Genomic DNA, 16,725 nt, shown 5'->3' on the forward strand with positions numbered 1-16,725 from the left:
TTAGATTGTAGAAGTTGTCTTTTCAACGACCTTCCTCAGGAGGGAATCTGTTTGAAATGTACAGGCATTTGCCACAAAACATTTATTTTGTTTCCCATCACGCCAGTCTGCAATATTAATGGGACAACATGAAACAACTATTAGGTGTTTTTCCCACAGGCATTAAAAAAAAAAAAAGCAGATATGAAACCACTGCTGAAAAAGAACAATCTGGACAAGTAACCACTGCAGAATTGCAGACCGATCTCCAACATTCAAACTCATCAGCGAGGTTATTGAAAAAGCTGTTTCAGATACATTCTTACCAATGAAGAACTGCTGTGACATCCAAATGTTTTCACTGCACGGAATAAATAAAATGCAAAGAGAAAGATCTTAAAAAACATTTTTATTAAATCATAAAAATGCTACTGTATTAAGTGGAACTATGCCTCTGTTATGCGACGATGATATGTAAAAGTCACATTATGCAATAGGGGGAAAAAAGGCTTCCGCTTGACTGCTGTACAGCGTTGTTGTCTGGAGAGCTACTGCCTCTGGAAGCATTTTTTCTAATCTCATCTCTGGTTTTTAATTAGAATCCTTTATCTGTAAAGATATGACAATTTGGTGTCTCCAAAATTTAATTGATGTTGCAAACAAATAAAGCTCCCATCGAGACAATAGGGAGTAATGAAGACGGTGAGACACATCTCCAAACGACTATCTTGACGACCATCTTTTGGAAGTCGAATAACTTCGCTTGTCTGTACAATCAGATGAAACAACGTTCCATTTTCAAACACGAATTAGCTCACTCTGTGCTTTCAGTTCAGCAGTGAAAGCAATTAGTTCTTCCGTTTTGCTCACTTTGAAACACATTGCCTTTCAAACGTATTCCTCACCCTTGAACTATTTTTACGTTTTGTTACAAACACAAGCTTTGTCGACAGATTCTCCCACCTGAGCTTTGGATGTCAGCAGCTCCTCCAGGGTTACTGTGGCTCTTTTTGGTGCTTCTGTGACTAAAGCTCGCCTAATCCTTAACTTTCCATTCTGTGCGTGGACACGTTTTGGCTGGTTTAAAGCGACGCCATAGTACATTCGTTTTCGGATGATAGATTAAAGAGTGCTTCACAAGATGTTCAGAGTCAGGGATTTTGTTTTGTAACCTAAACCCACTTTATGCATCTCCACAACTTTTCCCCTGATCTTTCTGCTTTGTTTCTTGACTTAATGAGGCTCTTTGTTCACCAGTTTTCTCTAGCAAACCTCAAAGGCCTTCATGGAACAGCTGGATTTATACTGAGAATAAATTATACGCAGGTGGAGCCTATTTTATCATCAGGTGATGTCAGAGGCACTTTGTTGCCCTTGATGGTATTTTGGGGTATCGAAGTAAAAGTGGTTAAACACAAATGCGTGGCACACTTTTTTTTTTTTTTTTTTTTTTTTTTTAAACCTTTAAAACAATTTATCTTTTTTCTCCCACTTCTCAACTATGCTCTAATTTGTGTTGGTCTATCGTTTAAAGTAAAAAAATAAATAAATAAAAAATACACATATGAACATACATGTTGTGGTTGTAAGGATACAAAGTGTGAAAAAAGCAGCATGTATACATTTGCAAGCATCACAACTAACACATTTGGAATGTCAGTCGTGGTTGTTTGTGTTATAGCAGAGGGAAAACACTTAATGTTTGGAGCTGATAAGATCTCTCTTTTTTTTTTTTTTTTTTTTTGCAGGACTTCCCACCAGTAAACCTGCTGCTCCGTCGCCTCAGTAAGAAAGTCCTAGTCTGCTCTAAGAAGGTACATTTGTCCTTCTTCCTGCCATTAGGAGACTGATGACCTGTGTTCATTTGGCACCATGTTTAGCTGTAGCTTCACTTTGTTGTTAAATGCATGGAAGCGTCTGAGCTGCCAAAAGACTCGGCTCACAAGCTGCAGAAGCCAACTCCTTGCCTTGACCTTGTCTACTCTGAACAGCGATAAATCCTGAAGGCAGATGGGTTGAATGTGGCCGTCAAACAAAAAGACAAACAAAAAGTATGACTCTGTGGGAGGCATGGCTAGCTGTCCTTTGTGCGGGCCATGAAATCCCAGGGGGCTTGTGTTTGCTAAGGCCAAAAACTGACCAGAATAGAAATGTCAGCCTATCTTCAAGACGAACACCAAGTGTGAGATGAACGTAGTAGGTTTATTAGCGTTGTGTTGTCGCGGCATGGATGAAGGAGCATGTTTTGTCATGCAGATGCGTGCACAGCGTCGGCCGCAGGCAGAGAGAGACGATGGAACGCGGTCGCAGCGCTCCGAGGGGGCTCGTGATTTTTCACACTGGATTAATTTCATAATAAGCACAAATCTCAGCTGAGACACTATCTATAGGGGCAGGCTGTCACTCACAATGTGGAGAAAATACTTCGGATGCAGCACGCCCACCAAAGATGTAGAGATGAGGGGAGGAGAAAAAAATCCAAGAGATGGAAAAGATTGTGGCGACTGAAAATAAAGTAAAGAGTCAAATAGGTAAAGTTGCTTCTTTCGTTCTTTGAAAGTGTAGAAAAAAACGAGATGTGCAACTACATATATATATATAACACTTTTAAATTTGCAATGACAGTGATGGATCCTGCTTGGATTTTCTTTTCAAAGAAACAAATCGATATTCTTTTCACAGTGGTTGCATTAATGATTTTCTTTTTTTTCCTTCTTCTCTTTGCTTTTCTGAGATGCTTCTTGCACACAGAAACCAGCGATTCATTCATCAAGCACGACTGAAAGCAAAGGTGAAATGTTGAAACGCTACTGTCCATTATAACCTGGGTGTATTTCAAAAGTAGCATTTAGAAAAACAGCGTGAATAAACAGCTGAGCACATGCTGTCGACGAGCTAAGCTAACAATATCATGTACAGTGCATCTGAAAAGTATTCACAGCGCTTCACTTAATGAAATTAATATAGACTTGATCATGCAGTCTATTATTAATCAGTAGTTATGCATTGCCTCTGTACAGGCCCGTAGTTTTGCACAAAAACTGTTTATATGTGTGTGTGGGGGAAGAAAAGTCAAATGACAGAGGTATTATTCAGCAAAGGTGAGGCATGACTTTTATTTGCACTGTTAAACTGAGACTGGTTTACTGTGAATACATACTTTAATGTCTTCAGCTTTCTTCCTTAGAGAAATACCTCTCCACTGTTATGGCCACTGGGAGTTTCCATATTGATGCTGTTTATTAGATTTTAGTCTGTGTGCTGTTTTTTTTTTTCGCAGCTTGAAAGTTATTCAATACTTAATGTCAGGCAGCCGTGATGTGCCGGTAGCTATGATCTCATCGACTTCGTTCAACCCGAAATCTCTTTTCTTAGTGAGAGTCACGGCTGGGAAGACTGCTTTGAACTAACCGTGTGGTCATTTCTTTTCTCTGTTTTTTTTTTTAAATCCAGAAGATGTTGCATTTTGAGGATATACGTGCCTTACGCAAGTGCTTTCTTGCCACAAAAAGTTTAAAGATTTAAATAGCATTCATGCATTATTTGTTTTATTTATGGATTTTTTTTTTTTTACATTTATAAAAGAGCAATTTCTCACTTACACATAAACACATTGGTAACAAGCTAGTGGTTAAAACCCATCTCTGCAAGATACCTCAGAACCACAGGATTTTGTTGACGTATCATTGCACTGTCATTCTGTATACGAGCTTACTGCTGCCGTTTGGTGCACATGCCGCCATCTGTGCGTTCTCTGTGTGTTGGTATGTGCACTCTTCCTGCTGCATGTAGGCATTGCACTAACATGGTTTAATCCTATGTGGGGCTTACTGGATACAAATCCCTTCTAAAGCTTTTAAAGCTTCTGCCTTTTCATTTGCGTCTCTTTCTCGGTGACTCTCATCTGTCCATCAGGCAGCTAAGGTGACTGCAGCGTCGCTCTCCGTTTCACCCACTTATGTGACACGCGGTATTTTTTTCTGCCACATGCTAAGAAAACAGTTTGCTGCTCTAACTTTAAAACAAAGACCTGTTTGTCTGTGTTGGAGATGCAGATGCTATGTACCACACTGCAAGGCAACAGTGCTACCAACTGCGCCACTGTGCAGCAGTTCACTAAAACGAGATAAAACTCAAAGTAATAACAACGCAACACAAAAAAGAAAGACATAAAATTAGTGGAGTAATATAAAATACCAAAACTTAAATTCTCAGCAACTAACTATCTTAAAAAAGCCTCAGACAGGCAGCTGCGCAGCAGTCTGGTGGTTCTGGTTTTGTTGTTGCACCGCTGTTTACCCAACGGAAGCAAATCACAGTCGTTATGAAGAGGGCGTGAGGAGTCTCTGATGATTTCCGGCTTTCAAATGGATCCCGATGGTCGGGGCATGCCAACGACACTCAACGGCTTCCTCTCGTTATCCTCTGCAGGGACCCGTTTGTCGTTTTCCCCTCCGGTCTGCAGAGTTTTGTGAAGAGGCGGGCAGGGAGTTGATGCTTGTGTCGGTTCGCTCAGAAAGTGTAGTCTCTGCTGAGTCAAGTGCTGCACTTTGACCAGCTGAGATCTTCAGAGTATTAAGTGTCGTCCACTGTCTTTCCTACAAGGTCAGCGATGCCGGGAGTCTATTTTTTTATGTCATGAACTTAAGAGGTCACTGACTAGCTCCTTTCTCCCCCCCTACACACACACACACACACACACACACACATACACTAAACAACGTGATGTCGTTTTCTGCAACAGGTATCTACTTTCCTCCATGTACAGTGATTCATCATTTCCACTCCTGTGGATTCATCTGCAAACTTAATAATCCGGTCTGTTCTCATGCGTGTGGATGCACAGTTGAGCATTTTTGATTTATTGCCAGTGGTTTCATTGTCAAAATCGATTACATTTCTTGCCCATTACTGGTGCAAGCCAAATAACTACTTTAACAGGATTATAGGAGTCCAGAAAAACATGCTGGACATATTCAAGTGAAAGAAATCGCAGAGAAGTGCTGCTGCATTAGCTTCTCGAATGGGAGGAGTTATCCAAACAAGCTCCTACACAATATTAGGGAATTAGGAAAATGAATTATTATTAATGAATATTGTGACAACAATCTTTAATTTGATAAAGCTAAACTTTCCTAAATGCTATTTTTTTTTCTTTCCAAAAATTGAATATCCCTTCTTGACTTTCTTAGCTCAGGAAGTGAGATGTACATGAAATGAGGACAATGAAAGTCAATCCTAGTGCACAGATGTTTTATTGGCAAGCAGAATTAAAATGCACGACACGTGAAACATAATAGCCCACCAGATATTGCATCCGACCAGACCTTTCCAACATTGCACCCATGAATATTATGATGATGATGATGATGATGAATGCTATTTAATATATTGCACCCCTCTAATTTATAAATATCTTGACTGATTCTACAAAATCTCCCTGAAAAAGGACAAAAAGTAAACAAAAATTGGTTTTAAAAATACTACTAAAAGCGAGCCTGGATTACACTGTCCAACAATAATAATACTTAAAAATCATTATTATTACTTATCAGATGGTATCAATCTGCGATGGCAGCAGAAGAAGAAAACACTCAGCAGTTCAGATATGCCCTTTTCGTCTCATCTGCTCAACATGACTTAGGTTAAGAGAAGATATTTAAATTATTTTATGTTCTCTTTTTCATTATTAAAATGTCCCAGAAGGTGAAGTCAGCGTTTCACTCTTTGAAGTGGATGTTACTGAAGGAAGAGAAATCAGACGTTGCTATTTTCAGCATCGCCGAGATGCGAGAGGCAACTATTAAAAGAAACTATTTTCTGCCACGTGTCGAGACAACTGGGTCTACATTTGTGTCAAGGAATTACACAGTTAGACTGATAATTACAATTAGCTGTGAAAAACCAAGCTAGTTAGTTGCGCTAATTACAGTGCGGTTATTTGTTATTTTGAAACAAAATGTGGACAAATTCCTGGTACAGTCATGATGAAACGTCTGCAGGTGATGTATGTGATCAGTCGCTGCATCCAGGGTCCTAGTCTGCAAATCCTTTTGTCTTGACCGATGTTCAAATCAAAACGGAAAGCGAAGACACCGAGGAACGAAGTAAATACTAACATGTCCTCACGACAAAGTAAGAATACACCGAAAACAAACTGTCACAAACTGGGGCTAAAAAACTGAAAAAAAAAAAAAAAAAACCTCAAATTCTGAAAATCCACAAATGTAACGTTTTCTAAATTTCATCTCCAAAGCCTAAAACAGACCACACTTCCATTACAAGGTTGCTTCTCTCACTAATTTGAATAATCAAAATGGCTAAAAATGAAAGCACATATAAGGCTAGTGTTCTGGTTTCAACCTGAACTTTGTGGTCTGAATTTGGATGAGGCTCTTTGGTATTTTCTGTAAACATGTTTTCCCATCACAGTCTTTGTATTTGTGAAAGACGTAGATGGATTGTCATATTCCATAGACCTTCCTGCTGGCACACGTCATCTTCCAGGAAACTGCTGCGTTCTGCTGTCTTTGTAATAGGTACACCTGTTTTGTTCCTGCAATTCTCTCAATGTCTCTTTTTCTTTTTCTTTCTTTTTTTTTCCCCCCCTCCAACTCAACAGCTCCCTCCTCCCGCACTAGTATGCATAATTCAGCAGGGAGCAGAGCTTTTGCTGCATGTAATGGTGGGAAGCTGAGCTGTATAGGGAAACTCTACATCATAACATCTAAGGGCTGATGCCAGCAGGAGTCACGATCTGTCGTTTTACTCCTTCCCTTTGCGCATCTCTTGGCGACGTCTCACCTTTGCAAGCACCTCTGTGTTTCTGTGCTGAACTTTTCCTTTATCGTTCTTACTTCCTCCTCTCCAGTGTGACGAATGCCCTTCTTTCTCCCCTCTTTATATCGGATGACTGCTCTCCGTTTCCCTGTCCAGTCTGTTTGGCCATCTGGCCTTCTGTCCTGAGCCTCGTGTCGATCTGCAGTGTCTGTGCCCTCCGAATCCGTTTGACAAGATTAATACAGTGGACCTTGAACCGACATACGCCGCTCACTTCGATGGGGATTGCAGGGAGGAGCGAAGTTTAGTCCTGGCCTTGAGCTGAGAAGTTTGCTCAGATTTTCTTTAACTCTGACATTTCAAGTGAGTCGGAACAATGATGCATTTTTAAAAGGAGACTTTTCAACGTAAAAGACAGTGACATCCCAAGACATGAATGTTGAATCACTCAAATGTAATGGTCCTTAAAAACAGAACCATTTCATTTTGAGTCAGATACAGAACAAGCCCCTGGGGGAGTTTCCCATGGGTTGCATCATATCCTTTTAAATTGTTGCTGTTGTCTTGAAACTAAAGTTTCCCATCTTGCTTCTCAAACTAGGGAGCTGTTGGACGGTTTATCAACTCCCAGCATTGAGAGCTGTAAAACCAGATGGAGAAATTAATCATTTAACGTCTTTGAGTATTGTATTTAAGTATAAACATGTTCATCCCCCAAGAGGCTCGGTTTTCCTGCCACTGTAACTGGCTGACTGAATTTTATATTTTAGTCTCAATTAACCATTACTTGAGCCAAAATGCAGTATTTTTCTAACAACCTTACACTAGTTTCTCAAAATGGTGTTTTTGTGATGTTCAAAATTGTTGTAGCCTCTCTTACTGAGTCTTCTCAGGGGGTTAATAGGAAAAGTCTCTAATAAGACTATTTTTAGAAGTCTCTAATAAGAGATAAATTACAAGGCTGTACAAGTTAATCCCTTTTCTTCTTTTATCTTGAATCGTATAATTATTCATAATAAAGTCAAATGGTCAAATGCAACTGCTGTTATATTTGAAGTAACTACATGGGTGAAAATATCTTCGTTGTGCAAAGCGTGTCTTAGCACAATGCATTGATGTTTCTATGCTGAACTTTGACCTGATATTGGCCTGATATTAACCAATATCATTGATTGGTTGATCAACTCTTGATGACTGTCTTTATGACCACATTTCATTACTTTTAGAGTTTCCACTTTAATTCTTGTAGAGCAGGTCCCGTTTTCATTCTAACTCTCAGACATTTATTCTATGTTATTTACAGTTTTACCTCAAAATCACTCATTGCCCCTTGCAGGAGTTAAACTCATTTCCCCCCCCCCCAACATGTTTCTTCTAACTGTAATTTACCAATGACGTTGCTGAGTGGCTCGATCACAGCCCTCCATGGAGGGAGGTAAAGATTGCAGTGATGGCAAGGAGCGCTTTCAACCTCAAAGGTTTGGAGCTCATCATCAACGATAGATGATGAAGAATACAAGTGGAAGCATGAAAAGATCGTCGGCAATAAATTTCACTATGTCGTTTTTGTTCAAAGATAGTTAAACCAGGTCATTTTTTTTAGTTCGAAGAGGTACTTCCTAGGTTGTTTTATTCTCTATTAAAACAAATTTATTGGTTGGATGAAAATTTTGTAAATCTAATAGCTGTAGTAGAATAAATAACTTGGGATTTCACTATATTGTTTGTTGTTATGTATTTAGGCATGATTTGTTTTTTTGTTTTTTTCATATTTTAGTAAGAGATAAGCAACTCTAAGTATAAAACTGATCTTAAAGAGGAAGCCATTAGATTCTGAAAAGTGCAACAAGTTGAAATGTTGACATTAAAAGTTCTTTAAAAAAAAAGAAGCTGAATACCACTAAATGTGTTTGAAACATTTAATAATGAGACACCTCTGGCAGCATGCTGCAAACTCCATTTAGTGTGGACAGTGTAATAAACCCACTTTTAACTCAGCCTGGACTACCATCAAGGAAGTGTTGCGTTCAAGAAACCAATTATTGTTTTGCTTTCACCTAACCGAAAACATCAAATTGTATTTGCCTCTTGTGGTTGTTTACAATTTTACAGATGTCCAGTGTTTCTGCTGGCTAATCAAACAGCTTTCTTAATAACAGTAATTTAAATAAGAATATACAAAAACAACCGATGCATGAATTAATTTGTTTTTCACCCACTACAGCTCTTGCTCCGACAAGAGCTAATTGCAGCTCGAGTCTGAGCAGAATTTATTCCATGATTTACTTGGTGTCCTTGCTGAGGCAGAGATTATCTGTTTCCTGTGAGCGAAAGAGTTCACGTCAAGTTAACGGCAGTCATCCAGTTATTATATAATTATCAGGCAGGAGCTTGCTTGAGCTATGAAAAATAGTCCAATTTCCCTCTGCTAAAGCATCTAATAAGAAAGACAAATGATTTGGGGTTATTAAAGGAGCAGCATTATGTATTTTTGAGGCACGCAGAGCCAATTTATAACACAGTCAAGTAACTGTTACCTTCCAACAATGTTATTTGTATCAAAAAATAAAAGAAATACGACTTCCATTTGCAGGCCTTGAAATTGGCCTCTTTCTCTTTAAGGAGTTCCTACTTCCTGGGTCGTCACAACAGCGCTTCTCCATGAAGCTATTTGCATCCCTTCTTACCTTCCAAGAAAGTAATCTCAGCATTCGATCACTCTACATTTTTTGTTAGTACTTGGCAACACGTTTTACCTTGTTGACCCCAGTCATGTTTAAATAAACTCCCCTGCCACCTTATATCAGGTTAGACGTGGCTTTATATGTTTTTTTTTTTTTGTCAGATCACAGTTGTCTCCCTGGTGTCGGTTTTTAGAAAGCTTTTAAAAATACCGCTTGCCCCTCAAATGAAGTAGGACATGAAAAGTGACCCAGTAGTGCCACTATGCAGTCCTGATTTCCAGCAGAGCAACATTTCATTATCCTCATGATGCCTCCTCATGTGTTCGCACTTGTCTCAAAACTGTACGTTGAGCAGTTTCTGTCTTTTTTTTTTAAGTGTTATTATTACTGTTCTTCCTAGAAGAGAATGATAATAATAATAATAATAATAAACATTTGGAAGACGTCATGCACTGGTAATCCTTCAGAACGAATAATGGGTTCAGATTAAGCCCCCGCAGCTGCCATGCAAGGCTAACTTTAGCTTTATCAGCATGTCACTTCTGAAGAGCTTTTTAAATAAAGGAGCTTATCAAAAAAGTGCGTAGCTAATACATTTCATCACTCTGCATCAGATTGCTTTGCATTAACGCTGGAGATGGAGAAGCTCTTCCACAACTGTAATCAACAAGCACATTCGCTAAGAGTCCTGCGTATATCAGTCTTCTTTCTGAGGCTGTTTTTTATTGCAATAAGGCTAATGGACTTAAATGGTAAATGGATCCTGGAAGGGCTGGGAGGAGATGGGATTAAGGCCACATCAACTGGGGGCAGCTAAAGCTTTTGCATCACCAGCACGTCACTTGAGGATGTCGGCATGTCAAGCGATGTGAAAAGCCTTTGAAAAACGCTCCTGACCACGCTATCCTGCTTTAGAGTCTCTCCGTTTCTCATCATGTCAAAATCTCACGCTCATCAAGAAAATGATGCCGACCGATTTATCAAGCTAAAAGCGCCACATCGCAGTCCTCCGTCATCCCTTTTCACACTTTCTAAAAATCATCTGAATTTCCGTCACTGTAGGACTTGATCATGTTTTCTCCCTCTCGGGCCTCTAAAGCGAACCCGTCGCATCCCTGCCAGTAACGCGCAGCACTCGCTGTGGGCCCGTCAGAATGGCAGGTTTGAGCCTTTCCGGAACTGCAACACGTGACCGCGTCTGGTTTAGGGGTTTAAAACCACCTGCTGTCTGCTCCAAATCTGGCTTTAGATAGTTGGACGGATGGAAAGTTTAATACGATGGCAAACGATGGAAGGATGACGCATGTAAAAAAAAAAAAAAAATGGGGGAGTTAAAGTGAATGAGCATGGCAAATTTTTGTTTGTTTTTTCTTTGCATCTTTCTAAGCCACAGTTGACCATGACCTTCTGTGGTCTGTTGCATGGGAGTAAAGAAGCACATCTGGTATTTTTATGTGTGTGTTGTTTTTTTTTGTGTGTCTTTTTTTTATTATTGGGTTTGTGTGCGAGTTAAGCATCCCATCTGGCCACACACACACACACACACACACACTGAGGCCTAAAGCAGACTGCGAGAGGATGGTGTTGCTCATGTTTTTGAAGATGCTCACATCTGTTTAAGACCAAAGAAAATAAACAACAGCCCAAATGCAAATACGTCACGTTTTATGAGTCCCGCTTCTCTGAAAGGGACTCGTCTGCATTTTGGCTTTGCATGTCCTCGCGTATCAGTTCCAAAATGTTATATCTTATACAGCTGGATGCATCACTTTGGCCTGAAGCAGGCGGCTAACCCAGAGGAAAAGAACGGCAAAAAATAGCATTCAGACACAAAAACACAGACATGTGTGCTCTGTTTGTGCTATAGGCTGGAAAACTCGGCTCCTGATTAATACATGCTCGCTCTCCTTTCCCCTGTGTTCCCTCCCCATGCTAAATGTTAGCATTATAATGAACATTTCTTCTCTTGTCAAAGTCAAAGTATACTTGTGCAGCACATTTACAACAGCCTCAGCTGACGGCTGCGTGTTGTCTTGTAAAGTCGACGTCTACACGTTGCCATAAGCGTTAAGGCCTTTAGCCCACGTTAATGAACCTCCATCTCTGTCACAGAAGCAGGGAAAAGTCGGTGCACAGTCATTCGTCTTCCTGGTGAATGACGTCACTGAGAAGGTTTAAAGCAGTCGAGGGGATAAAGAGGGACGGTTTGGATGCGTTTAAATGTTACGACTGTCTTGTTTAATTAATCTGATCATGTGTGATTAAGAACATGCAGGATTTCTGTCTCTACATGAACACCCGTTTTCTTGGTGTGGCTTTGTGTTTGCTAATAGATGTGGCATTAAACATCTTCATAAATATTTCAATTACCTAAAGCCATGGAGCTATGTCATGATGCTCTGCATTATGAATTCGTTTTCTTCCGATTTTGAAGGAAAGTTTTACATTTTCTACATCAGCTAATGTTGGTTTGTTTTGATTTGCTTCGGGAACGTGACGGTTCTGGATTTGTCTGCAGACTGAATCGGTTTATTGTTAGAAGAGTTGACGTGTTGTGGTGAGGCGTCTTTGAAAGTGGACCCAAATGCAGAGGGGCTGAGACGTCGATGGTAGATTTGTCCATAGATGTTTTTTAACAGGTTGTCTAACTCCATATTCTACTCCAGATTGGATTAAAAAAAAAAGGATGTGAAGTGTTTCCATATTTGAGATTTAAAGAGCGACGATGTCAGTTTGCAAGGAGCTCTCCTTCTTTGCAGTTTATTTATTCTTGTAATGCTTAAAGATTGTATGAGCTACTTGTTCCCCTGTCAAAAAAAGGGGGCATGCCATTTTTTTTTTATTTTAATGCCAGCTCAGAGGAATCGAGGTAAGTGCTCACACCAAGAAAGAGAGTGTGCTTCTTTTGCAGCAGTTGTACTCTGTCTGATCTCTTTGCTCTCAGTTTTTCATTTTTCGCTGCTGTGTCACTGAATGACCGCCATCAGTGCCGACTTTGGACCTTCCCAATATATAGGTGCCAAGACGAGACAGTTCCTCTCGTCTCCAGCCCCCCTGGCCCCCAGCAGAGGCACACTGTGTACTTGGCACAGGAAGCGGTGCTATCACATTTTGTGTCACAGCCGCACAGTTATATTAAATGTGCGAGGAGACCGAGCAGTCTGGGAAATATGAGTCAGGCTTTGGTTTTGAAAACTCTGCAAAAAAAAAAATAAAAAAATCATCTCATCCTTGTTGAGCTTCAGAGAATATTTCTCTCATTTTTATCTGCTACGGTAAAAATAGAAAGGGAGAATAAGATGTCAAAATATGCTGCTGAGCTTACCTACGCCTCCTTGTTGGTTAAGTCTTGCCCTCAGCTGATGCAGAAAGACGTCCCAGCCATACAGAAATGTTTTTCTTGATGTTTCATTAAGGGTTTATTTTTATCCTCCTCCACTTCTTCTCTTTTTTCCTTCCATACTAATCCATTATTCTTCAACATCCTGAGAGCAGTTTATCTGAGGGCACAAAGTTGCGGCAAAAATAAACTAAAACAAATAAGTGAATTCAGGCCAAGCCTGCTTTGGCAAAAAAAAAAAAAAAAAAGTTGCAGAGCCGCTGTTCTATTTAAGCAATGACTGATTTAAATCAATCAATTAAAAAAATAAAAAATAAAAAAAAATAAAAGTGATTTACAATAGCAGGCTATGCTTGACTTTTTTGTACACTAGTTCTGAATTTCTTCTAAGTGTTGAAGACAAGAAGATTCATTGATCCACTGAACTTCTCATTGAGTCTTATTGACCTTTTAATGTCTAGAAATACTGACAATTATTTGAGCTTAGTGTTTTTTCTTCTTGAATGTGTGCAGAAAATTTGTACATTTGTTATGTAGAAGTTGTCGGAATAAAGTCGGTGGATCAAGTTGTCAAATGAATATATTATACGCCCGTCACTGCGCTGCACATCTCCCATGTGTTTCTATCATGCGAATCTAAGTTAATTAGTCAAGCATCGCATGTAATACTCATGTGTAATTTGATCCCCACCTAAGCCAGACTGCCAGATTTTTTATTTTACTTTTTTTTTTTTTTTTTTTTAACACTACTTGGCTAATAAGCATCACTTTCCAGTAAGCTGATCTGAGTTCCTATTAAATCAACCAAAACACAGAGCTCAAATAGGATTTTCAACTCTCGGTTTATATATAAAAATCCCCTAAAGTTCATCTCTGCTTTATAGAATAAACTCGGACTCGAACTGCGAGGTACATTTCTGTTTAAGAAATGCAGCAGAAGCAAATCGGGTCCACTTCATCTAAAGTCAGCCAGCAACGGCGGACTGGGAGCTTCCCCTCTTCCTCTGAGAGCAGCTGTGGTAAAGACGTAAGCTTCTCAATTAGCTTGAGATTGGTTTGAGTGAGTCAGGCTCATGTAATAATGTCAAAGTGGTTAAGCCCCCGGGCATCTTTAAAGAGCTTTCAGCTGCCACACAGCAAAGAGGGAGGAGGGAAGAGGGAGTAGGAGCGGGGAGAGGATTGAAGGAAGCAGAGAGTGACACAGAGACCTTTTTTCGGAACAACTAGTAGATGGAGAGGGCGGGGAGAGGGGTGGAAGCTATCTTATTAGGTTAAAGTGACACACAGTGGCAATTAAGTATGTGCGAATAGTGAGGACAGAGGAAAAAAAACGAGGAAGTGAGTGATCTCACACCAGCTCAGAGTCAGAGATGAGTAAGCTTTATTTTTCGTGGATTTACCGATGCCTGAATGCCTCTAAATCCCTCGGTGAAAATACGGTGATATATTTCCAGCTCTTCAAAGGAATTTCCCTTCTGCTTCTGGGTTTACATTAGAGAGAGTTGTGTTGTCACGGGCGACGTGTTGAACTCTACTTTGGCATTTTTTAATGCGATGAACGAAAAGTGTGGGGACGGTGACAAAGGAAGCCGGCATGTTCAGCGGAGAGGTTTACTTCTAAAGCTTCTGGTGCGTTTCGGTGAGATGAAGAAGATGAAGATTATGTATCGAGCCTCAGATCTACAACGTGCAATATGCTTTTGTTCCATCTGTGTTGTTGTGGTAATTTTCATCTGAAATTAATACATTTTGCCCCCCTGCAACTTCAGATAATTATAGCGATANTGGTAATTTTCATCTGAAATTAATACATTTTGCCCCCCTGCAACTTCAGATAATTATAGCGATATGACGCCTTTGGCTGCACAGATTTTTATTTTACTTTTTTATTTTTTTTTTTTTTTTTTAGGCTAAAAGTGAAACTGTTCTAAAATGGAGACTTTTTGCCCTGCAAATTTGGTGTGCATTATGTAAATTAGTGCTCACAGTGTTTAGTCTTATCATGCTGATTGCTTTTTTTTTTTTTTTTTTCTTCCAGCCAGGGTAATTGCACCATCTCTCACCTGTGAATTCTCAGGATTAGCCAGACTCGCATGAGATGTGCACAGCTGTGTAATAATCAGCCACCAAGGTCAGAGAGCACGAGGGAGAAAGACGGCACCCTGTGCTCATCTTGTTTTCTCCTTGAATCAGTTCAATCATCCCTCACCTCGGCTGCAGAACGCTTCTTCTGACAAATTTGATAATCAGTGAATCTCTTACTGTCGTCCCACGGCTGATTTACGGACTCTGAAATTGGCTTCTGGGAGACGAGGGTTGAGGCCGAACCCCCCTCCCCCGGCCGCCTCGGTGAGGTTACACAGTCGAGGACGACTGCGTTCAGATTGATCTCCGTCCTCTCCACTGGGTACTCTACATTAATCAATAGCAGTAAATCATGCTTTCTTTGTCATGGCTGGACAGTTAAGACCACAGGATCTGCATCCAGAATCTTGTGATGAGCAGCGAGTTAAAACTTTAAAATCCTACATCTACTTAGACCAAAAATCATTAGCGTATTTTGTTAACGTTTACCTCTGTTGTTAAGCATCGACCACAGCATTTTAAGCAGTTTTGTGGGAAAAGCATGACCAAAACATGAAGGGGCAGGAACTATGATATGTCTGACACTAAGCCAAAGTGTGCATTGGCCAACTGAGATATCTGTTTTGTATTTAAAGTGACAAGAGGCCCTAAAACGGCTCATTCTGACAGGAACTCAAAATAGACAGAACAGAACCACTTGAAATCTGATCTGAGAATGAGTTTGTGCATAAAATCTAATGAACATGTGTTTTACAGCCCATTGAAGTACCCTAACCTGTTCAAGAAAGCATAATAGGTCAACTTTAGGCAATGATGAGGAACATAATCAATTTGTGCATTTGTGATCAAAGCACAAAAACAAATATAACCCAAAACTCAAACACCCCTGGATCACGCCAGTTTGACTTCTACAATTCACAAAGATAAAATTTGCTGTAGATTGAATGTGTATGAATAAATTAAATTTAAATTCAATCAAGTATAATTAACACTTTGGATTTGTTGTAGCTGTTTTTAGATCAGAACTGAAGAGGCTGTTTGGATGAGAGGCTAAATATCTTTAAACAAAAGAAGAAGTCCAGTTACTTTCAGCTTAGGACATGTGACTGTCATATCCTGGATGAAAGAATTTTAACCAGCCCGCTTCCTTGAAGTGGTTTAAAATATCTTTCTGGTGTGATTACGTCTCATCATTTTAGCTCATTATCTTATCAATTGCATTGTGACTTTTGCTTCAGTCGAAAATAGCATATTCTTCCCTCTCATTTTCAAGTAGGTAACAGCAGGAACCTCTGTCGAGACCAGGTTTCTTTGATTTCAAGTGATGGTTAATCATATAACGCGTGTTTACAGGCATGCCGAATGCATTTTGTTCACTTACATTAAAAAGTTAAAAACCGTCGCTTCGTTATAAATCACTTCTGGACCTGTTTTCATCCTCAAAAAGGTTCTTTATTTATTTATTTATTTTAAACTGGTTGGTTTTGGTTAGCTGATGAATTTAGTTTGTTGATGCCGTCAAACTAGCCACTGGGCATGCTTCATGCTTCATGCTTCATGCTTCATGCTTCATGCTAATGTCCTTGCTGGTGATGTTGTCAAGGGTGAGAAGAAACTGCTTTGATTGTGACATTTGACCCTTCAGTATTCAGATTTTGATAAATGAAGGCGCATTAAAAAAAAAATCATTAAAGGGCCTATTGAGTCGTTAGGCAGCCGAAAATGGAGGCTAAACTTAACCGGTGGTTCTTAAACCGTGTCTACAATGAATAAGAGAGCCCTAAAACTATTGTTTTTAAGCTTTTAATGAATAGGAAATATAAAAATAAATTGAATTTAACTGAAGTCTTACAGACA

At 39.7% G+C, this 16,725-nt stretch overlaps 1 protein-coding gene across 5 annotated transcripts in view; it reads left to right on the forward strand.

The window, feature by feature from the left end:
- Positions 1 to 16,725, forward strand: part of dlgap4b (discs, large (Drosophila) homolog-associated protein 4b) — a 117,957-nt gene that overhangs the window by 46,229 nt on the left and 55,003 nt on the right. For 4 of the 5 annotated variants that reach the window (XM_016672505.1, XM_016672506.1, XM_016672507.1 and 1 more), the window contains one exon: positions 1,728 to 1,793. The exons of the other annotated variant lie outside the window; for it this stretch is intronic. The gene's annotated coding sequence lies outside the window, so the exon portion shown is untranslated. The remainder of the gene's footprint in view (positions 1 to 1,727; positions 1,794 to 16,725) is intronic. 5 annotated transcript variants of the gene reach the window in all.

The sequence above is a fragment of the Poecilia formosa genome, unplaced genomic scaffold (assembly GCF_000485575.1).
Source record: "Poecilia formosa unplaced genomic scaffold, Poecilia_formosa-5.1.2 Scaffold62, whole genome shotgun sequence".
Taxonomy (NCBI): Eukaryota; Metazoa; Chordata; class Actinopteri; order Cyprinodontiformes; family Poeciliidae; genus Poecilia; species Poecilia formosa.